Source organism: Macaca fascicularis, chromosome 2 (assembly GCF_037993035.2).
Source record: "Macaca fascicularis isolate 582-1 chromosome 2, T2T-MFA8v1.1".
NCBI classification, from domain to species: Eukaryota; Metazoa; Chordata; class Mammalia; order Primates; family Cercopithecidae; genus Macaca; species Macaca fascicularis.
This window is the reverse complement of record NC_088376.1, coordinates 5499565-5524688: the sequence shown is the minus strand read 5'-3', so window position 1 is coordinate 5524688 and position 25124 is coordinate 5499565. Positions and strand designations below refer to the sequence as shown.

Genomic DNA, 25124 nt, shown 5'->3' with positions numbered 1-25124 from the left:
GCAGGGAAACAGAACAGAAAGTATCACCAAGAATGAACTTTGTCAAAGATGAGTCCTAGTCTCTACCTAGAAAATAAACATATTGTATTCATCATCATACCTTATATGACCTTGGCCTACTAGCTTGTTAAGCCTCAGTAATAGGGGCTATGGGAGAAAAGAGTGAGTGAGGACTGGGATAGGGATAAATATAGCCTCAGGGTTGCTACTTCTTCGGGAAGAGGGGGTCTGGCCTGGAATTTGAATATAACATCGAGTGTGACCAACTTGTATATGATTGGGACTTGTTTTGTTAACCAGTGCATCTAACCTGCAGGTGATATGCTGTGCTCATAATGGGGGTTGGGGATGTTTATTTAGGATTCTAGGCAATAGGACATTTTTGAAGCAGGATCCTAGCAGAGCACTTCCCTTGATGTGCCCTGACCCCTGTGGATGGTGAGGGCTAAGTAGATTTTTAGGGCTTCAGCCAAGTGGGCTGTGGGTCAGGGCCAGTGCTACTCCCAGTGTGGAAGTAGAGTACAAATGCAATGGAACCTCCCCATTGTCATGAGGTCTAGGCAAAGGAGGCAGAGGAGGGGAGAGCTGTCACTCTAGATACAGGATGATCTGGGGGAAATGAATGATAAAGCTTGAGATGGCAAGAAAAGCCCAGGTAATATTCTTTTTTTTTTTCTTTTTTTCATCATGATGAGCGGGAAGATTCAGGCTTCTTCCTTTTATTTTTTTAAATTTTACCTTAAGTTCTGGGATACATGTACAGAACGTGCAGGTTTGTTACATAGGTATACACGTGCCATGGTGGTTTGCTGCACCTGTCAACCCGTCATCTAGGTATTAAACCCTGCATGCATTAGGTATTTGTTCTCTCCCTCCCCTTGCTCCCCACCTCCCAAAAGGCCCCAGTCTATGATGTTCCCCTCCCTGTGTCCATGTGATCTCATTGTTCAACTCTCACTTATGAGTGAGAACATGTGGTGTTTTCTGTTCCTGTGTTCCTTTGCTGAGAATGATAAGCCCAGATAATATTCTTACAAGCATCCCCTTATTAAATTGTTTATGTGTATGGATATGGAATTATTATCTTTTTCTGCAGTTTAACGTCATAGTAGTTCTAGCAGGTAAGTTATTTCTTCCCTATGCCTCAGTCTCCTTAACACAGCATGATGGCATCTCCAGGTAATTTCTAAGGTTCCCTGAAATACAGCATGCTAAGAGTCTGTGTATTAGCAAAACCTAATTGCAAAAGCATGGGAAAGGCTACAGTGATCATTGGTCCTAACTCTTCACAGGTTTCTCCTATTCAGCTATAATTCATTATTTGCCATTTTAGAGCTTCTTGCTAGTCCTCTTAAAAATCACATAATGCAATACAAATACCCATAATATAAATTTTGCTGGAGAAATTTCAAGGACTTTGACTTTCTCATTCAGGAGAGAAAGCTAAGCGACCAAGAGATCAATGAATCATATTTAATTGCAAAAAGAAAAAAAAGAGCGAGATGAATTCTAAGTAGCAAAGGTGATCTCGCCCTCTTCTGGACAAAAGCCACAGAGGTGCTGGGAAGCAGGATAGGCAAGACAAAGAAGGGAAACCAATTTTAGAGGAAAGATTTTTGAAAATGAGGATGTGGGGGTATTAGTTAAAAATAATGGAAGATAATAAGTACAGGCTGTTCCTTAGCACACAGAAATCAGACAATTAAGGGACATAGCTGTATTCTTTCCCTGATGCCTGTGAGGGTCATAAAGCTTGAGTGGCAGCTGGTAATATTCTTAGAAGGATAGGGCAATGTCCAAAGCAACTTTTTTTCTTCAACTGCATTACTTTTGTGCTAGTGGACTCAAGTTAAACGGAACAATGAGAACAAAAGGGGTCATAAGAGGTAGTAAGTCTGAGAGACCACTGGGTTGTGAAAGCTGTAAGGTCTCAGACTGCATGGCATTCATATACTCAACACGTCACAAAGACTCAGTCCATAACACAGATAGATGCTCTGAATGAATGAATGAATGAATGATTAATCTCATGCAATTTGCCTTAAAGAGGTAGAGGGAAAGATGGGCTGTAGTGATATTATGGGTGATGAATGAATGAATGAGCTAGATTTCAGGTTGTGTGCTGGAAGGACTATTTCCATCTTAGCCACATGCATGAGTTACCATCCGTTGATCAGCAGTGTGAAATGGGAGGCAAAGGTGGAAAGAGAAGTAACGCAAAGCTTGTTGCTTGATGATTGTGATTGTTCTTCATCCCCTAGAATTGGGCATTCACTGGCTACTTTCCCAAAGCAATCTGTCAAACAAATTAGGCTTTAGGAGCAATTCAATAATGCTAAATATTCAGTAGTAACTCTAATAAAATATTTGTCTTAAATTTAAGCCAAAAGTCCTTCAGAAATGTAGTATCTTCTTCCAGCTGGAGCCAAACAGTTGTAAGACTTCCCATAATGAGTGAGCCCTGTGTCTGCCCTAGGAAATTCACCCATTATATTCACGGGATAGTCACCTGATGCTGTACTATATTCCTCCTTTGTGAGTTCGTTTTCATTTTTTCCTTTAGGATATGAGGAAGTAAGCCTAGTCTAGGATCCTAAAGACTGGAGTCTTGTTGTTTATTAGTTGTGTATCCTTAGGTAAATCTCCAAGTTTTCTAATTTGTTAAACAAACCTAACACAGATTATTGTGGGAATTAAATTTTCTAAAAACTCTGCAAAGTCATTCTGTAAACATTGGAGTGCAATTCTAACAAATGACCTAAAAGACCCTTCTGTCATAGCCTGTGCTTATCTCTTCAATCTCCTCTTCTGTTTCTTTCCCTTTGCTCATTCAGTTCCTGTTACACACGCCTTCTTTCTATTGCGCAAATATCAACCTCTCTCCCACATCAGGACTGAAATGCTTTTCCCCCAACACCCTCTGCTTTCTCTTTGCCATCTTGCTGTCAGCTCACATGACATCTTTTATTCAAATAAGCTTTTTCTATTCACCCCGCCAAATGCTTCACACTGGTACATTTCATTCCTACCACCAACTGGTCATAGACCATCACATTATCCTGTTTTATTTTCTTGGTACTAATTATCACCATTTGAATTTATTTTAATTTGTTTGCTTACTTGTTCTTCAGTTGTCTCCCTCCAACTAATAATATAAACACGAATACAGCAGAGACCTTATACCATTTGTACCTAAAATAATGTCTGGCAGGTACATTGTAGATGGTGAATAAATGTTTGAATTAAAGTAGCAAAACCATGAATTAAAATATTTGAATGAAAAGAATTTATAAACTGTGAAGTGCTATACACATGTAAGGTAGTATTTACTTCTATGGAGAGGGTGCTATAAGTGAAACAACAGAAGATAAGGCCTAAAGAATGCCAGATTTGAATTTTAAAGGGACTATTTTTAGTAGGACAAGTCACTCCTTTGCTTCTGTGTATATTGGTTCTCTCACCTGAAAAGTGAGAAAAAATGATATTTATCTCACAGACTGTTTTGATGCTGAGATTTAATACAGGCAGAATCACTGTGAACATTATAAATCGCTCATGTAAGTTTAATCATTCTCCTACATATGATCCTAAGCATTGGAAATGGGGAAATTCTTAATATCTTCTTTATTTCAAGATATGTGACGTTGGTGCAAAATTGTGAAGGGAGTTTATTGTACCCAAACTTTCCCCCAAATCATTAAATATCTGTGGTCTGAGACTTCATTTGTATCAGGTACATCTGTGTGTCCTAATCAGAATCATTGGCTAGAATCTTCAGGAGGGAGTTTAGCCTTTTGCCCTCAAGAAAGAAGTTAATTCTTTCCAAAACAGTCACCTCACTTTTTACGCTGCAGAAGATAGGTAGCAAAGGCATTAACATATCAGACTAAGTAGTTGGATTAACATCAATTTACAAATAAAGCAGGATAAGCCATTTTAAATAAGGTGCATTATATTTTATTTAGCAACAACTGTTTGCCTGTTCTATGTGTGTGTGATGAAAACCATTGTAATGCTTTCACAAAGAAGCCTGCCTGAAAAGGAATAAAAAAGCACGAGTGTGCCCGTACTGGATTTGAGTGTGTGTGCTGTGCTTCTGTGTTGAAATCCAGATGTGCTTCAGAGGCTACACAAATCCAATGCAAACGTGTGGTCTCATCCTTTGACTCTAGGGGAAACTTAGTGCTTGATTGACTCACTACCCTCCAGCACAGGACTTAGAAGCAGGAAGTCTGGTTTAGGTAGTGAGTCTGACATTTATGACCCGTGTGGGACCTCAGGCTAGTCATTTTTATTCCCTTAGCTTTAAATCCCTCTGCGGCAAAATGAAGATAAAATTGACACCTGCCCCACGGGTAGGAATGGGAGGAATTACTGATATCCTATGTGGGGAAAACATTTTGTAAAGGGCAAAGTGCTATATAAATATCCCACATTCTAAATCTTGCCCTCTTCCAGGTTGAACCTCTTGCCACAAGGAATTATCATGCTGCTTCCCTAGGCAGATGGGTTTGCTACACTCAAGGACCTGAGTGCTCCTAGGGAAGGGAAATACATGGCACAGGTGCAGCTTCTCTTATTCCTGAGCCCACAGTCAGCATTGCTAATTAATCACTACACTTTTTCCTACCAAGTCTTGACCCAATCTCAAAATCCCTCTCATAACATTCCAGCAGCTACCATCAATTGTTGGAGTTGGCATGGGAGGATAAAGCTGATTGGCCATCCCTATTAAGCCTCTAAGACCTGTGACCAAAGGATCCCACACTCTCTCCTCCATTGTCCAGATTGAGGACACACAGATTGCAGCACGGTGCCTAGAGATGACATCCAGCAGTGACAGAACCACTTCACAGTCAACACACACATACACAGAGCAGAGCTAGCTCAAGCATTCATCTGTTACGTCTGAGTTAATTTCATAGTGGGAAAAAAAAGCAAATGTTCAGGGAATGTTGGTAACAGTACAATTTATGATAAATCAAATTGCCTGAAGAGATGTGGAAAAGGGTTTTTTAAAGAACAAAGACTCTGGGACTGAGCAGTGAATGTCAAGTTAGCTGTGTAACTGGTGGGTGTGTGTACATCATATAACTGGATCAATTCCTTAATTGCTCTGTTTTTCTATCACACAGGATAATTAGAAGACATTTTGATTCTCAGTTGAATCAATTCTTTCCTTAGGCTTGGAGAATTGTGTCTTACAGGGAACCTCAGATGTTAATATTGAAACATTTTCTTTCTTAGTTCCTGAAGGAAGGGTTTAGTTTCATCTTGCAAGTGTGCCACAGGTTCTGCCTTGGAAATCCAGATATCAGATAGCAGTCCTAAATGAACACAAGTCAACCTTCACGTCTCAAACTTCCTCACATGCAAATGGAGACCCATTTCTTTTATTCAGTCCTGGCGTAAGTTTGCTAGGCATGAGGTGACCCAATGTACTATTTTATCAACAGCAAGCAATCTCATTTCATGGGAACTGCACTTGCCCATTACTCAACCTGAATGAAGGAAACTGCTCTGTTTTGTGTCATCAGGGATATGACAAAAGGAAGACTTAGGTGAAACATGTTTTCTTAATACGAAGAAAATGTATTTTATATGCAAAAATATAGCAAAAATCTCATGTCTTCACCAGTCTAATTTTGCAAGAGGTAATTTACAATTTTCTTGTTAATAATTTCTTTTAAGTTGTAAAAGCTAAAAAGCTCATAATAAATATTATGAAGGAAAAAAGTGGCAAATATTTTAATTTTTCTGACCCTGAAGATTATTGTTTCTATTTGCTTTAAAGTGTTGGCATTAGGGATTAACTCAAGAAATGCGTCTTAAGAAAAATGGATCTTTATTTTGGACAAGGGAGATTATAGCTCCTTTTATTACCTGCTGACCTTTTACGAGCTATCTTTTATTTTAGTGTTGAATAGTTCATAATGCCCTTGTAGTTTAGAAAGCACTTTTTAAGAATTTTATGTATCTCATTTGATTCTTGTATGATAGTTTTAGCAATATAAACACCAATTTTCAGATGAAATATGGAGATTCTGATGGGTTAAGGCACTTGACCACGGCCACATAGCTAGAAAGTGAAAAAAGTAGGGCTGAGCCTAGATAAGTGAATTTCTAGAATGGTGTTCTTTACTGCCACACACTCCATGACTTAAAACAGGGATTATGTTTTCTGTGAAGCCTAAACTAAAGCAGAGGATTTTTACCTAATAGAAATGCCTAGGGCCAGGAGAGTGGGCCACATGAAAATCAACACGAGCAATCTGAGAACTCAATATCAGAGAAAACAAATCCAAAAGAGCCAAGGATGCCGAGCCTGAGGTTGGGTGAAGGTAATATCAAAACAAAAGCAGCTGAGAATACATAAGAGGACACCCTGAGCAACTAATTTGCATATCGGCTGTTATTTACAGTGTACCTTGGAAACTTAAAGTTTTGTGATGCTTGAGTAAGTGGATTGGTTCAATGGGCCAGAAGCAAAAAGGGCAATGTATCGTCTTTCCATGTGGATAGGGATACAGTGCCTGACCCTGTCCAGACTAGACTTCTATTGGTTCTCTGGCTTTGCTGTAATAGGATGAATGACATTTGTAAGAAGTTACACAAGTAAAGTGGTGCAGAGTGACAGGAATGACAAGTTTTAGTTTGTTGTTTCCATTAATGCAGACTGTCATAACACTTAGATTTTGCTTGACATAGAAATGGAAACTGGCCATGTGGGACTGGACGTGTTTAAGAATGAAGGGAGCATGTGTATCAGTGGTAGAGGACAGAGCCAAGTAGTAAAATGAGTCATTGCCAAAACACAAAACATAAGGCATGACAGATTCCTGCAGCTGACTCATGAGGAAAGCCAGCCAGAGACCTACCCAATAGAAGATGCTGAAGACTAGGGACCAAGAGTGAGTCTGTTGATCATAATAGTGATTGCTGTAATGTAGTGTATTCTTACTATTAATATGTGTTAGGCATGTTGACAGTGACACAAATACCTTTACATGAATCCTCAAATACTATAAACCGGTTATTTTTAAGGACATTTTCATATATAAGAAAACTGTAGTTCAGAGAGACCAATGAGTTATTTAGGATCAGACAGCTAGCAGGAGGCAAGCCAGGAATGAGCCAGGTGCCCGGTTCTGAAGCCTGTGCACTTGGCCAACATGTTAAACTTTCTTCTCACTGCACACAACGGCTAGACAATAAGTTGAGTTGTCAACTCCCTGGGTACCAGTGACTAGTTAGTTTGTATGGTCTTAGCAGATTTTTTAAAATTTAAGAGTGCCGACTGAGCATCACGGGAGCAGGCGGTTCAACGTCTCAAGCACAGCTCTAAGGAGTAAGCTTTCACAGAGATTTATGGAAGCCATTGCTTATATTTTAATATCTTTTATATTCCTTCCCAGTGCATTTTATTCTATCCACCACAATAATCTACATCTCATGACAAGCAGCTGAGGACACAGAAAAGAGAAAGAGCAAGCCTGTAAATGCAACCTTAAGGGAGGGCCAGTTTGAAGAGTGCTGTCTTTGGTGGTCTCATTTTGATTTGTGAATCTTCTTGTGGATGTTTGGCATCATATCCTGAAAAAAATCATAAATGAACCTTCCTGGTTTTTCTGCATTGAAGCCGAAAATATATTGCTTCATTTATGTCCGGCAAACCCTAGTATTACAAAAAATGCTAAAGCACTTCTAACTATAGCCTCTAAATGGAGACTATAATATCTTCTGAGACAAAGGGAATTTGAACATTGTTAAGAATGCAAAGTTTTATATTGAAGAACAAAAGGAAGGGAAACATAGGCCAACCTGTTCAAAATCCTCCAAGTTCAGTTTCTAACATAGCTCACTCCATTTCTTTTTGAGTAACTCCAACCTTTCCAATGGAAATGTTACTTGTAATTTAAAAGGATTGTTAGAGTTGAGTCAGTGTTTTAGTATTCATCAGTGTGTTTGGTTTTAAGCAAGATAAACTGAATCGATCTGATTTCAGCAGAAAAGGAGCTCATTATATATATAGAGAGACAGAATGGAAGGAGAAATTTGTCTGATGAGGATGCTGCTGCCATGATGGCCACAGATGACACTGGACACCATCTTCACAGTGGTTACTAGATTCTGGATACAGCCCCTAACCACCCTGCCACTGCTGCCAATAAAGTAAATTCTCCCTAAGCCCTGCATTCTTGCATCACTGGCTCCTGATTCAAATTCTTACGTGGGTGAACATGATTGGCCAACCTAGATTGTGTGTTCATACTCTAGCTGCAAAGGAGGCTGGGAAATTTATAATATGGCCTTGTTGGCTTATATAGTCAAAGGCTGGCTCTGCTTCCCTTCAAAATTTATGAGGTAGGAATTCCCCCTGATCATGGGGTTGGAGGAGTTAATATGCTGTTTGGCCAAAAATGTGACCTTTTTTTTTTGCATATTCCACCTCTTGAGTTTTCTTAATAATACATATTTTTTTCAAACTCTGTCATAGCCATGTGTTTTAAAGGCCATTACTTTTTTGTTTATTTATTTCAGGTCTTTAAAAAAAGTTTATGAAGTTCAAAATTATTCTTACATCATTCTTAAAAAGCTATTCAAAGACTTTTTCTCTGGGCATCCAGCATACTCCTAAGACTGGGTACATTAGGTTTCCAATCCAATAAGCTTTATTTTAGTTTTTGGGCCAAAAGAAATCGTTTACATTTAGTTCAATCAGTCAGAAAAATCCATGCTTGCTAAAAAAGAGGGGAAAATCGAGCAAATACAATTGACAGGACATCAAGGTCTAAACAAATATCTACCACATAGATATCCTTTTATTTTGAATTGCAGTTGTCTTGCAACAAATGGTCCAAATATAAACAATTTAATAGAAATTCTAGAAAGAAATGGCTTAGAATAGCAGGCACTTCATGCTCTTAAACAAGCCCTAAAAGAATTGGAACAAGCCCTTCTTTGTTCAGTTCCATGAAATCTGTTTAGAATCAAGCTGATGATTAAATCTCTTCAAAGGAGAACCCTGGGCATATCTATAGGTTGACTTGGAAAACTATTTCTCCTATGGAGTTAAAATGAATATATGCATATGTGTATATGTGTGTAAAAGTAATTTTTTTTAGCAGAAAGATTCATGATCATTATTTTTAGATGTTGGCCATGCGGTATTTCTCATATATAAGACCAACAGATGACTGAGTTAGGATCTAGTTAGTGAAATTTATTGGTCAAAATCCATACCAGTTATGGTAGTGGATTGAACACATTCATCTATCTCCACTCTGTCCTGAAACCCAATTTAATATAAAAAGACAGCAAAGAAAAAAAAGTTTAAACCTAAATAGACAAATAGAATTGGAAAGAAGGCAACCATAGCTAAATTTGAGGTATCTAGAAAGCACAAGGATGAGTTTCTGACTTAGAAAGGCAGAAAAAGCTGAAACATAAATCAGAATGGATTGAGTAAACGAACAGGAAGCTGGTGTATTCACACTGCAAAACTCTAAGAAGTTTCTATTGTGAGAGATGCTAGGAATTTTTTAAGACAGAGGTACATATTTGGGCTGGAGAAAGATTGGTTGAAAGACTTTATAAAGGATATTTAGAAATCAACATATACTTACCCTTCCTTGTCAGAATACTGGAGGTTTTCCTTTCAAAGATGACAACACATACAGGCTCCAGGCTCAGAGACACCTGGTATAACAAAAGACAAGTGTGAGGAGGGTACGCGTTAAATAAGAGCATGAAGGGTGAGTAGGCACAGTGACTGTGAACATCCGTCCTCTTTCTAGATGATGGAGAAGTGGCTTACATACATATGGAACATGGCAATGAGTATATCATAGTCACTGATGCTGGTAATAAATAGTACTAGAGCAGGGTCCCAGTGGACCTACTGGCTCTCAGCTATACTTGCTATTGCTAGACAGTGATGAAATGGGGGGCCTGGGGCTTCTGTTGTGTGTGTCAATATTTTGAAAACTGCAATGGTTATACCATTGAATACATGGTGAATAGCAACCCTAGTTATACCTCCAGAAAGAAAAAATGGAAAATTGTGGGTTAATGGATTGGCCTAGTAGAAAAGACCCCAGATCCTGACATTTGAGGTTCCTAACAAAATGGCAAAATTCCTGCCTGATCATGTTACAGTGAAGCCTACCAGGCAATAAATATTCTCTTCATGTTCATCACTTCCAATCTGTATTTTTGATGATGATGATAATAATAATAATTATTATTATTTGAATGGCCAAAAATATCTAGGGATTAAAGAAAAGCCTACATTTGTCTTTAAATAACCTATAGAAAAAGGGAAAGGAGGAAAGAGAAACAGTTTAAAAAATGAAAGGAGACACTTTAAAATCTGACTTCATATTCTCAGAGATATTTATTCACTCAAAAAAATTTGTGAAACATGATGACAAAGTATTTTCTAGTATTCAAATTATAACATTTAACAAAATAGACAAAGATATTTCCTTATGGAGTTATATAATGTTTACTCTACTGTGCTAATTGTACTACACTATAGACAACATACTAGAATCATTACATAGCAATAAGAACAATGAAGAAAATACAGGAAAGGAAGGAAATAGAGAGTGATGGGGCAGATGGCAGTGGCTAAGGAGAGCTATCTTATACAGTGTACTAGGAAAGGCTGGAGTAACCAACATATAAATAATATTTAAAGCTATGGAAGTAAATAAGACCACATAAGAAGAAAATGTGGGTAGAGAAAAGAAGACATCTGAGGGCTGAGTCCTGAGTACATCAACATTCAGAGGGTGAAAGAAGAAGCAGAGGAGATAGATGAGAGATTGCATCCAGGAAAAGAAAAGGAAGTTCTGCAAAAGGAATATAGAGAGTATAAGAAAGAACATTTGTGAATTAAAATTTGATAGCAGAAATAAAAAATTCAAAAGAGAGTTGAGAGATAAAGTTGAGTAAGTCTCTCAGAGAGGAGAACAAAAAGAAATGTAAAATGTGGAGGAAAGGTCAGAAATGTAAAATATCACATTAGTGGTTTCATTGTCCAAATGATAGGAGTTTCAGGAAAAACAAACATAAAATGTAGGAGAGGAAATTAAGACAAGATTATGCAATGAATTTCCCAGAAGGAAGGATGCAAGTTTGTGGATTGAAGGAGTCTTCTGAGTTCCCAACACTATATATATACATATGCGTACACACAGACACACACACACAGACACACACACACACACACACACATATATTTCTCGAGGCTGAGCTAATGAAAAGCTCAGGAACTAGAATGGCATTAAAAATTTCAAAAATAAACTGGGATATAAAAGAAAAAAGAGCGATGTCTTTTAAATTCTGAGGGAAACTAAAATTTGTACGTAGCTAAACTGTCCATCAAGGGTAAGGAGACAAATCTTCAGATGTGTAAGACCTCAAAAATATTACCTTCCCCACGATGTTACTGGAATATTTGTTCCAGCAAAATGGGAACATAACTGTGAAAGAGGAAAACACTGGCCTCAGGAAACAGGAGCCATACCTGGGAGAATCAAAGGCCAATTTCAAAATCATGATAAAAAGAGATCCCAGAACAACAGATTTGAGCAAGGCTAGAGAGCAACAAGACAAGATTAGAGAGGAGAGGCAGAGGGCTCCACAGAAATGTATCTAAGGAAGAAAAAAATGTCTAACAGAATGTCTGGCTTGCTTGTCAGATATATACAATTCTGTCAGAATTGGGAAATAAATTAATTATAAAATAATGACTAATAAGAAAATAAAAGTAAGAAAAAAAGAAGAAAAATAAAATTATACAAGAAAGTGTAATCTAGGACAATGTATGACTCTTCTATGAATATCTACTTAGTCTTAAAAATATCAACATCAATATTTATTGTCCTGGACCCAGTTTGTATGACCCAGATTTGCTTGGCCTCACCTGCTCTTCACTGCCCACTCCATGCTTTTGCCCCTTGCTCAGTGGAGAGTACTAGCCACTAGGTTGTTGCCTCATCTCAGCCCTCCTGGGGTGGGAGCAGGGCATCTGTGTGCATGCATCACATCCCCCACAGGAGCCCTTGAGCTCCAGGTTCAGGTCCACAGAGTACCCCTCTCCTGTGACTGGTTGGAAGGCTGGGTCACACAACTTGCAAGTGTGGAGCACTTAAGACTTTACGGGGCAAACGTTGATGACTTATGGGAAGGAGCTAACAAAGTCTTTACTCTTCTTCCTCTGGAACAGGGCATTTCTGTGGTTAAGTGGTTCCAGTCTTTCATTCTGGAGCCTCCCTATGTGGCCAAGTGTTGGCTAGGTTTCTTGTCAGGCTACAGCTGCTCAGTAATGCATCACCACTTATATTTGCTTTCTTCTTTTTTCCCATACCTCCTACTCTTGTGTCTTGGGATGCACCCAATCAAGCCTCAGCATGTAAACTTTGTCTTAAGCACTGTTTTCTGGGGAGCATAGAATAACACATTGACTGAACCAAAAAGGGCCATGTACTGAGAAGCTGAAAAGAGATAGAGAACAAGATTGGGAGAGAGAGAGAGACAGAGATAGACAGAGAGAGGAGGACATACAGAATAAAATTCTCATCTTGTAGGATACCAATACATAATAGTTAAAACAGAAAAATCTAGAAACAACAGGATAATTTTATATTATAATATGTAATGTGGTTTAGAAAAATGGAGATTAGTGCCTAAAGAAATATCTAAATTAAAAAAAAAGTTCCTTCCAGAGAGTAAGAATCAGTGTGTGAAGAGGTATTAAAGAAACCTATGGTTTTCTTTATAAGCCTAGTAATACTATTGACTTTGAAAACTATGAATGTTATGGATAAAGCTGGAGGCCATTTTCCTACATGGAATAATTCAGAAACAGAAATTAAATACCACATGTTCTCACTTACAAGTGGGAGCTAAACAATGGGTACATACGGACATAAAGAAGGAAGTGATGGACACTGGGGACTCCAAAAGTGGGGAGGATGAGGGTTGAAAAAATACCTACTGGGTACAATGTTCACTATTTGGGTGATGGGTACACTAGGAACCTAAACCTCACTGTTACACAATATATCTATGTAATAAAAGTACATATATATCCCCTGAATCTAAAAGAAATCCAAACTCTGAATGTTAAAAAAATTAAGCACAATACGTATTCAATATTGCAATTGTTCAATCTATTTTGAGTGCAATATAATGTAAACACAGGTCATGAAAGAGCAGATCTTGAAATTTATACAGAAAAATATACAAAGTTATACCAATTTTTTTTTTTTTTTTTTTTTTTTTTTTTTTTTTTTTGAGACAGAGTCTCATTCTGTTGCCCAGGCTGGAGTGCAGTGGCGCTATCTTGGCTTACTGCAACCTCCGCCTCCTGGGTTCAGGCGATTCTCCTGCCTCAGCCTCCCGAGTAGCTGGGATTACAGGCGTGCACCACCACACCTGGCTAATTTTTTGTATATTTTAATAGAGACGGGGTTTCACCATGTCAACCAGGCTGGTCTCGAACTCTTGACCTCAGCAAACATTTTTATAGTTACTAACTCTGAGTCGTGAAATTTCCAGTGCCTTTTTTAAAAGGTCTTTGAATATTTGAACAGTGCTTGGGTTGTTTTTATAAATAAGATGAGTAAGAAAGCGATTTTCAAAGAAAAAAACATTGGTCAGATGGTATTCATTATAGTTCATAACATGATAAAGATATTTATTACATGTTTAAGATTATTTGTGAGCTAAAATGTACTCTAAAACAAAAGCATGATCTATGACACCTAAGGCACAACATGCTACCTTGTATTAGTTATTTTTTCAGTTGCATGTGTCTTGTCTCCTCAATGATAATGTAAGTTACCTTGAAGGAAGTGCTCCTCTTAGCCGCCTTTCTATCCTTCACAGTTCCAACCAATTACAGGTGCACACACACACACACACACGCATAAAGAAAATATATGGATAAAGACCATGTTGAAAGTTAGATATAAGCTTGTCAAGTTGACAACCTATAAATAAAATGATTTTTTTTTTCTAAGGATGAAAGGAGTAATGGAAAAAGGAAAGGAAGTAATTATAAGTGGTGGTGCATTTCTGAGTAGCTGACAAGAAACCTAGTCAATCATTTGGCCACACAGCAGCCTCCAGAATGGATGACTGGAACCATTTTACCTCAGAAATCCCTGTTCCAGAGGAGGAAGCGTAAATAATTTTTTAGCTCCTTCCCATGCCGTTTTTCATAAGTCATCAAAGTTTGCCCCATAAAGCCTTCAAGCCTAGGATGGTTGATTTTATGTGTCAACTTGACTGGAACATGGAATGCCAGGATATTTAGTCAAACATTCCTCTGGGTGTGTATGTGACCGTGTTTCTGGACAAGATTAACATTTGATCAAAGCAGATTACTCTCTCTGATGTGGGTGGGCCCCAACCAATCAGTTGAGGGCCTGCATAGAACAAAAAGTCTGACTCTTTGTAAGTCAGAGGGGATTCCTTCTGCCTGATTGTTTGAGCTGGGACCTTGGTCTTTTTCTGCCTTTGGACTTGAACTGAAACATCAGCTCTTCTTGGGTCTCGAACCTACAGGCTTTCAAAATGCCTGAGAAGTCCCAAGGTTGAGAAGCTTATATCATGAGCTCTCTTGGGTCTCCAGCTTGCCAACTGAAGCTCTTGGGACTTCTCAGCCTTCATAATCATGTGAGCTAATTCCTTATAATAGATCATTATATCTATCTATCTATCTATCTATCTATCTATCTATCTATCTATCTACCTATCTACCTACCTACCTATCTACCTAACTACTGACTGACCGACCTACCTAGATGGATATAATCTCCTGTTGGTTCTGTTTCTCTGGAGAATTCTGATTAATACAATGTCCTTATATTAAGGTGACTCATGGTCATTCAAGTATCTGGGCTGCAGCCTTTTTGTCATTGTCATCCTAACTATAGATTATTTCAAATATGACAACAAACTCCAACTTCTTGTACTTTCAAGGGTAACAGTATAGAAGCAACTCTGTGTGAAAAAATGTCTGACAAGAAGTTGCTCTGACCAGGTCTGTCTAGGGAGCAGTATGAATGCTCTCAGGATGGGTGTCATTGGCTTATAGACCCAACACATAAGACATTTATCAAGCACTCGCAACGTGCAAACCATTGTGCTAGGTTTTGTGAAGTCTGCCAAGATGAGTAAGTTCCTGAGTGTCTGTGGACCAACAAGGCTGGAAATACAGTGTATAGTATGGCAAGTTATGCTGTACTTATTTTTTCAACATGCCATCTTTATAATCTCTCTTCCAATGGATGTGATTGAGGCATGACTCATGAATGTCTATCTTCTCCAGAAAGGAAAGAGTCTTTCTGTGAAAAGATGAAAAACTATGAGCATCTGTTTTCAGGTTAAGATTTACATATCATGGTAATGTGATTGCAATGGATTTTTATGAGTTTGAAAATGTTGCCCTAATTTCTTCAACAGGCCTTTCAGAGTTATGAGTAATCAAAAAATACATTTCTCTCAACTACAAAGTATGCTGACTCACAAAAAAATGAAAACTTCTGTTTTACCACTTAGTTCATGCCAATCATACAAAGTATTGGAAAATTTACAATTGTATGTCCAGCCAATGAAAATCTATCCCAGACATATGGTTAGTGGGTTTATTTTTAATGCCATAACATATTCCAGAATCTCTTGGGTTCCTTTTCATAGTAACCAATGTGATCATGTGGTATCTAATGTCAAGTTAACTTCATATTTTTTCTAGAAACTAAATATTTGGTTCATATATAGACTAAAATAAATTTGACTAATTAAAAAAAATAAGCAAGTAAAATGAGAAGCACATATAAAGCAAAATAAAACAAGTGGAATTCTGTTTTGTCTTTTTATTTCATTTCTGGTGATTTTCAATCAGAATTAAAGTATTTTTTTCACCAAAGGGTAAATAACTGGTACAGCCAGAACCCCAACTTCAGGGACCATCAACAAGCCACTCTAGCCTGGTAATGGAATAAAAGGAAAAAAGTGAGTTAGGTTGGAGAATTTCCACTTCCACAGTGATATTATTTCCGTATCTGTCTTCGTCTTGCAACCAAATTGTAGACCATTCCCCCTTAAACTAGACATGACAACAAATATTTGTTTTGTTAATTCTGAGTTTCAATGTGTATTTTATGTAGAGGAAGGCAGTCAACATGAGGTATTCCTGGTAATAGTTATCAAGGCATATTGAAAAATAGCTTTTTATAAAACATTTTTAGCAAATGAAATTAAAAAAAAATGGTTATAACCTAACAGTGCATGGCTCTCATTGAATCAATCCCATTAGCATCAATATTTCTGTAAAGCACACTCCATGCACAAGGCACCTCAATTTTCAGTGGACGTGGATATGAGCAACATTGTTTTGTTTTGTTTTGTTTTTTGAGACAGGGTCTCGCACTCTCGCCCAGGCTGGAGTGCAGTGGCGCGATCTCTGCTCACTCCCAACTCCGCCTCCCGGGTTCACACCATTCTCCTGCCTCAGCCTCCCGAGTAGCTGGGACTACAGGCGCCATTCACCGCGCCCGGTTAATTTTTTGTATTTTTGGTAGAGGCGGGGTTTCACCATGTTAGCCAGGATGGTCTTGATCTCCTGACCTTGTGATCTGCCTGCCTCGGCCTCCCAAAGTGCTGGAATTACAGGCGTGAGCCACCGCGCCCGAACATGAGCATCATTTATTTTTATACAATTCTGTAAGTAGTTGTTCTGCATATGTTAAAATTAAGTTAAAACTTTACATATAAATATATTTATATATATGATATATATCATTCTTGTGTGTATATGTACATATATATATATTTCTCTCTCTGTGTGTATATATATGATCACCAGAAATGAAATAAAAAGAGAAAACAAGAGTTCCACTCGTTTTATTGTGTGTGTGTGTATACACACACACATGCAGAGAGGAAGAGAGAGAAAGAAAAAGAGAAAGAGAACAAAAACATGTCTGATTTCATACAGATTTCTAAGGGCTTAAGATTTCTCTTCATGTCCTTAGGGAGGATAAAGTATTAGCAACAGGAATTTAGTACAGATTTCTTTCAATTTTGTTTTTTCACTTTTGAAATAAGCTTTATGCTGGATTATTGTTTATTTCTTTTGAAGCCCTTTACTAATGTCACAAATCTGAAGGAGTCTGTTCGTCTCACTGTGCACGTCTAATTATAGGTATTACCTATAGTGCAATTATGCTAGTCCTCCACTCAAAATACTGTGTGACTCGGCTGGGTGCAGTGGCTCATGCTTGTAATCCCAGCACTTTGGGAGGCTGAGGCAGGTGGATCTCCTGAGGTCAGGAGTTTGAGACCAGCCATGGCCAAATGGCAAAACCCTCTCTCTACTCAAAATACAGAAATTAGCTGGGTGTGATGGTGCACACCTGTACTCCCAGCTACTTGGGTGGCTGAAGCAGGAGAATCGCTTGAACCCGGGAGGTGGAGGTTACAGTGAGCCAAGATCATGCCACTGCACTCCAGTCTGGGTAACAGAGTGAGACGCTGTCTCGAAAAAAAAAAAAAAAGAAAGAAAATACTGTGTGATACTGTGTGTCTCCAGAAGAGACCTTTAGCATTTCTCTCTCTCCCTTTGCTTGTGAACTGGAGATGATACTCCTAACTCTCTGGGTTGTTTTGACACTTGATTGAGTCCATGAGAATGCTTTGTATATCTCAAGCAAGTTCTAATCCAGCCGGAGACATTACCATTAATTTTCATGATGGTAAGTGATTTTGATCCATTTGTGACCATTAATTGCATTTTATAGGTTAGACATCACCCCGACCAACCTTGAAAACAGCCTCCTGGATACTTGCCTGTCTTTGCAGATCTGGGCAGTAGAGAACGTGTAGGCAAGCAGTGAAACTGTCTAATTCATAACTATAAAATTCTAAAACAGAAGAGTCCTAAGAGATTATTGTGTCTTTTTTATTGTGCTAAGTATCTTTGGGTCTACAATAATAGGTAGTTGATTTTGTGACAAGGCTGATCTGTGACAAGTATTAGATGGCAAGTCCCTCTTCATTATGATATGACTGCACAGTCTTTTAAAAATATAATAAAAAATTTTTTTCATTCTCTTAGACGAAACAATATTCTAAGCAAACTGCCCCAAGATTCTTTGGCTTCTACTTCCATAACTCCCCACCCCTTTCCTTTACCCCAAACCAGCCCTCGTGTAGGAGGAGTTACATGTTTCTTTACCACCAAGAGAATGCTGACATTGATTGAAATCATAAGCAGCGGGAAGCTGAATCTCATACAACTCCTCAAGATTATTCCGTGATCATGTGTAATTTTTAGGTGAAATGACTTGAGGAAAATTAAATTAGTTTCTAAATAAAGAAAAAATAAAGTTTAAAATTAGAGTTAGAAATTTTTTTTTTCACACAATAGCTACAAAATTACACTATGGAAACATTAAAGACTACGTTATATCTACCGTGAGAAATAGAAGTGTAGCAGACATTGCAGATCTGGATTCGAATTACGACTCCACCAATTTCTAGCTATGTGACTGTGGCTTTGGTTTCCTAACCAATAACAGCACTGATTGCAGTCTGAGAGCTTCACAATAACCGTACCCAACTGACAAAGATGCTGTGGGGATTCAGCAGATCAATACCTGTAAAGAACTGAGAACATGACTATAATAAATGTTAGCTATTTATCATCATCACCATCATCATCACTCCTTTTTAGAAAGGGAAATCTTCTTAAATGCCCAAAATACAAACTAATCATCATCTTTCTCTATAAATCAAAGGTTGCATTTCACCAAATAATCATTTATGTAAGTAGGAAGCAGTTACAGGCACAGTAACACAGCTCGTGATCTCTGTTTCGCTATGTTCTCATACACTGAGAAAGCAAAGTAGTGGACCTGACTCATCAAGCTAGACTATGTTAAAAAAACTCCAAAGCACTACACAGACTTGCCTTCAACTTACAAAACCATTTATTTAAAGGACTCAGACAAAGAATAGGGCTTAGCAAGTGAAAACTGGAATAGCAGACAGGCTAATAGGTAAAAATTGAAGCAGATTCCTTGCCCTGTGTAAAGCTAACATTAGGAATAACAAGGAGAGTAGAAAGTGTTGAAATTAGGTAAGTGGGTGCCAGGGCTCATTCTCAGGGCCCTGAATTTTGGGTCAGTTCACGAGGTGCTGGAAGTTTGGTACTCCACAAAAAGTCCAATAGGTCGCTAAATAACTCTCTACTTTCTCGGCCAGGTGCGGGGGCTCAGGCCTGTAATCCTAGCACTTTGGGAGGCCTAGGTGGGTGGATCACCAGAGGTCAGGAGTTTGACACCAGTCAGGTCAACATGGTGAAACCCCATCTCTACTTAAAAAAAAAAAAAAAAAAAAAAAAAAAATAGCCGGGCGTGGTGGTGGGCACCTGTAATCCCAGCTATTCCGGAGGCTGAGGCAGGAGAATCTCTTGAACCTGGGAGGCGGATGTTGCAGTGAGCAGAGATCGTGCCACTGTACTCCAGCCTGGGCAACAGAGCGAGACTCTGTCTTAAAAAACAGACAGGCCGGGCGCGGTGGCTCAAGCCTGTAATCCCAGCACTTTGGGAGGCCGAGGCGGGTGGATCACGAGGTTAGGAGGTCGAGACCATCCTGGCTAACACGGTGAAACCCCGTCTCTACTAAAAATACAAAGAATTAGCCGGGCGTGGTGGCGGCGCCTGTAGTCCCAGCTACTCGGGAGGCTGAGGCAGGAGAATGGCGTGAACCCGGGAGGCGGAGCTTGCAGTGAGCCGAGATCGCGCCACTGCACTCCAGCCTGGGCGACAGAGCGAGACTCCGTCTCAAAAAAAAAAAAAAAACAAAAAACAAAAAAAACAAACAGACAATAACTCTCTACTTTCTCTCCAGACCTGGTCACCCTGAGCTATGCCAGAGAAATGGTCGGCATTGTACTAAATAATAACTCTATCTAGCACTGCAAGATTTTAGTGGCAGAAGTACACCAAATACAGATTTTTGGCTAAATGTTCAAGCAAATATTAAGCCCAATCCAGGGCTAAATAGAATACCATCACTAGGGTGACCAACTCCTTCCTGTCTGCCCAGGACTTTTCTGATTTTAGCACATAAATTCCATGCCTGGGAACCCTCAGTCCCAGGTAAATGAAAAGAGTTGGTCACTCTAACAATCATAGAATGAATATCTGGATAGAAAAAATCTGAAGTCTTATAAAAATGTTAGTTGTTAAAATTTTCGGGAGTCAAAATTTGAAAGTTTCAGCTAGTAAAGGAACAATAATTTCTCAGTACTATTTATTAATTTAACTGCACACTGGGGATGGGAACAGATATTTGCCTTCAACTGAGGTCACTGGAGAAAGAAGATCTTTCTGGCTAACACTGCCAATATAGGTAACTGTTCAAGTCGGAGCTGCAGTCAGGATGTTTTTCTTTTAGTGATAATATATAGTGAAATAATATAGTGAAAACATTCTGTATTTTCTTATAGTGATAACTGAAGTGAAAACTTACTTCCTCTTCCACTCCTGGACTTGATAATTTAGTCAGTGATGATGGCACAATTTCACTGAGGCAATCCCCAAAGCCAAATATTTCTCTCTCTATTTAACTCTTTGAAGAATCTAATTTTTATGTATAAAGTTAACAGCTTTCACAATTCACATTAATTATTGCAGCATTTTACTTTGCATTCTGCTGACAGAATCTCAAAAACTAATGCATACAAGGAGGTTTTAATCCTACCTATATCTAAAATGCTTATCCACATTTGAAAGTGAATATTATGCAATAACAACACATCCAAATGACGTGATCTGTTTTTATTGCTGATATTGATACATTATTTAGACATGAGAGTAACAAAATCTCATGATCCTTGATCACCCATCATTTCAGGAATGCCAGGAATGCTATTGCACTTTGGCATTTCGCTATTGGACCTTTCAAAGGCTGAGGCTGCAGCCAAAGCCGAAGAGCAGATATTGGCTCAATTCCAAGATTAAAGCCATATGTTGGTGATTTTGCCCATTTGGAACCACTGACCATGAGCTGAAGAAGCCTCTGAAGCCAAATCCCTATGAACTTCCCTAAGTGCTGTCCACTCGAGTGGGTTTCTTGCTGCTTCTACCACCGACTGGCCCACCAGCCCATTCATCATACCTGAGGGCTTTCAGAGGGGATCCCCAAGGACTAGGGTAACTGAGCCAAGAGCTTGCAAATTCAAAAGGCTAAATTGATTAGAGGATTACACAAGCAGGAAGAGAGCAGTGCACATGTGATGTTTTATGTGTGAAGCATGTGTGATGGATAATTTTGTGTGTCAACTTGACTGGGTTAAGTAATACCCAGATAGCTGGCAAACATTATTTCTGAGTATATCTATCAGGGTGTTTCTGGAAGAGATTAGGTTATGAACCTGTAGGCTAAGTAAAAAAGATCAGCCTCACCAATATGGACAGGCAATCCATTGAGGACCCAGATAGAACAGAACGGCAGAGAAGGGCAAAATTCCTCTCTGTTTTGAAGCTGGAGTATCCACCTTCTCCTGCCCAGAGCTCCAGGTTCTTGGGCTTTTAACTCTGAAACTTACACTATCAACGCTGCCTCCCCACAATCCCCGGCCTCTGGTCTCCAGCTGAACAACAGCACAACAGCTTTCCTGGCTCTTCAGTTTGCCAACGGCATATTATGGGGCTTTTTGGCTTCTAAAATCATGTGGACTAATTCCCACAATAAATACTTATATATTATTTCTGTGTATATCCGACTGGTTCTGTTTCTCTGGAGAACGCTACCTAATACTGAATGTTAGCAGACATTTAAAAATATCAGAGCTCCATAGGTGGGAATTGAACAATGAGAACACTTGGACACAGGGTGGGGAACATCACACACCAGGGCCTGTCGGGGTTGGGGGATGGGGGAGGGATAGCATTAGGAGAAATGCCTAATGTAAATGATGAGTTAATGGGTGCAGCAAATCAACATGACACGTGTATACATATGTAACAAACCTGCATGTTGTGCACATGTACCCTAGAACTTAAAGTATAATTAAAAAAAAAATAAAAAGATAAAAAAAGTACCTGGCATATAACAGTGCTTAATAAAAATTTTAAAACAAAAATAAACAAAAATCAGAGTTCTCCAAATCTATATAACTTTAGATTATTGGCAGAACTCATTAACCTATTTCTGGCCTTGAAAGCCCAAATTTATAAGAAATTAAACCCTGCTGACTTTTTTCTAACTCTGTCTTCTTCCACCCCTCACAACTAGATTAAATAATAGCCTGCATTTATACTGTCAATGATGATATTTTCTCATAGAAGCAGGATGTGTTAATATCTCTATCATTCACTCCTCCCACAAACCCACCCATCCCAAACTCATTTTTTTACATGATAAAATACACTTAACATTTACTATTTTAACCATTTTTAAGTGTATAGTTCAGTAGTACTGAGTACAATTACACTGTTGTACAACCATCACCACTATCCATCTCCAGAACTTTTTCTTTCTTTTTTTTTTTTTTTGAGACGGAGTCTCGCTCTGTCGCCCAGGCTGGAGTGCAGTGGCGCGATCCCTGCTCACTGCAAGCTCCGCGTCCCGGGTTCACGCCATTCTCCTGCCTCAGCCTCCCGAGTAGCTGGGACTACAGGCGCTCACCGCCACGCCCGGCTAGTTTTTTTAGTAGAGACGGGATTTCACCGTGTTAGCCAGGATGGTCTCGATCTCCTGACCTCGTGATCCGCCCGCCTCGGCCTCCCAAAGTGCTGGGATTACAGGCTTGAGCCACCGCGCCCGGCCTCCAGAACTTTTTCATCTTCACCAAACAAAACTCTCACCCATTGCACAATATCCCTCCTGGCTGTGGGGAGAGAAGAACCGAGAGATGTCACATAGGGTACAGATTTCTGTCTCTGAATATGACTACTCTAGGTATCTCCTATAAGTGGAATCATATACTTTCTTTTTTGTGATTGGCATGTCAGCATAATGTCTTCAACGTTCATCCATGTTGTGCCATGTGTTCCAATTTCCTTCCTTAAGTCTGAACAATATTCCATTGCATGCATATACCACATATTGTTTATCCTTTCTTCTATTAATGGACACTTGGATTGCGTCTGTCTGTTGGCAATCGTGAAGAAGGCTGCTGTGAACATGGATGTACAAATAATCAACCCCCGTCTTTATTTCTTTTGGATATATACTCCAAAATGGAACTGCTGAATCATATGGTCTAACTTGCTTTTGATGAAACTTGGAATTGTCAGTTTCCACAAGCCTAGTATGTAGAAGCCTAGGCGTGATTAGTGTGTCCCTGCTTTTCTCTGTCTCTTTTATGGCAGAACCTGCTTTTCCCAGGAACAATCCAGGGACACCCTTGCATCCTCCTATTTCAACCCCTTTTCCCTGTTTCTATGGCTCTTCAGCATTTATTCCATCCACAGATCCAGGCTTCTTTCAAGAACTAAATGTTACATGTTTTTGGAATAAATGTTTACAATTTAAGTATGTCAAACATCTTCTACAAAGTTGTAGTTTGCTCTTAAAAACTTCTGTTGTCTTTTCATTTCATTAAAAATTAAAATTTACTACAGTTTTATCAAGCTTTTATGATTTTTAAGCCTTATTTTAAAAATTCTTAACTATATGAAAATTATTTTTATGAATTTATCTTTCTCATTTAGGTTTTTATATGGAATTGATTGTGTTCCATACTGATAATTGAGTTTCTTGAGGTTAATTATAGAGTATCTTATCCCTTAGCCACTGATCTTCAATACTCAGACTCTCACAAATCAAATTTTTGAGCATCCTTATTATTTTAGGAGGTCTCTATTCTGTTCCAAGAATTGGTTTTTCTAACTTTGCATTAATATCATGCTTTTTATGTATGAAAACTTTATAATAAATTTTGATATTGGTTAGCGTATTTTCCTGTACCATGTTCTTCTTTACTATTATATTAGATATTGTTCATTTGCTATTCTCTGACAAATATAGAATTAGGTTGTCAAATTCTATAAAAATTCCTATAAGAACTTTTGTAGATATTATATTAAAATATAAACCAGTTTTGAGATAATTACATCTTTATGATTAGTCTTCTATATCAAGATTATAATTTATTTTCTTTAATATATGTCAATGAAATGTTTTAATTTTGGCTAGAAAAGGAAAAACAGAACTAAAGTTTTAGTCGTTTAAGTTTCTGAAAACCTTCCTTAAGTTTTCCTCTAAGACTGGAGCCCCACTGTTATGGTTTGAATGTATGTGTCCCTCCAAAATTCGTATGTTAGAACTTAAACCCTAACGTATTATGAGATGGGACCTTAGAAGAGGGAGCACCCTAGTGCCTTTTGCTCTTCCATCCCTTCTGCCACACGAGGACACACAGTGTTTGTTCCCTCTGGAGGATGCATCAATAAGGAATCATCTTGGAAGCAGAGAGTGAGAACTTACCAGACACTAAAGCTGCTTATGCCTTGATCTTGGACTTTCCAGCATCTAGAACTGTGAGAAATAAATTTCTATTATTTACAAGTTACCCAGTCTAAAGAATTTTGTTATAGCAGCAGAAACAGACTAAGACACCCTCCCTGCCAGGCATGGACTAATTCCCTTCCCTGATTCTGCATGTGAATTCGATAGGAATGATAAAGCTAAGGGCCTGTACCTGTGTGTAGGGTCTTTGGGACTGTGTTGAACTGGGTGTTGTGTTTAGCTAAATTGGCAAATATGAATTGCAATCGAGAAAATAATCCAGAACTCAGAGTAACAGCAGCAGAAATAAGTATCAGGATTGAGGCGTGAAGCAAAACCAGGTGCAAGAAATTATTGAAGGTACCAGAAGTCAAGATAATCAGAAGCAGATGAGTCAGTAGAGTGAATGTTGAATTGAAACAAACAGTTGAAAGGTATAACAAATTAAAGTTTTCAGGGTTTTTTTGGTGGTACCGACCCCAAGGCTCAAGTCAGGTAATGCATCTGAGTTCTGGACCTTGCTTCTGTATCCCACTTCTGCTGTTGAGGGCAGAGAAATCTTAATATTGCTCCCCGCAGGATGACAA

General features: G+C 38.6%; 2 long non-coding RNA genes across 2 annotated transcripts in view; one reads left to right on the top strand and one right to left on the bottom strand.

Moving 5' to 3' along the window:
- LOC135969589 (uncharacterized) overlaps window positions 1–25124 on the top strand; it is a 59649-nt gene that overhangs the window by 3163 nt on the left and 31362 nt on the right. The window lies entirely within an intron of this gene.
- Window positions 7366–25124, bottom strand: part of LOC107128774 (uncharacterized) — a 50157-nt gene continuing 32398 nt past the window's right edge. The window contains exons 4-6 of the long non-coding RNA XR_001488394.4: window positions 24517–24567; window positions 9627–9699; window positions 7366–7593 (exon numbers count right to left, since the gene is read on the bottom strand). This is a non-coding gene — a long non-coding RNA (uncharacterized lncRNA). The remainder of the gene's footprint in view (window positions 7594–9626; window positions 9700–24516; window positions 24568–25124) is intronic.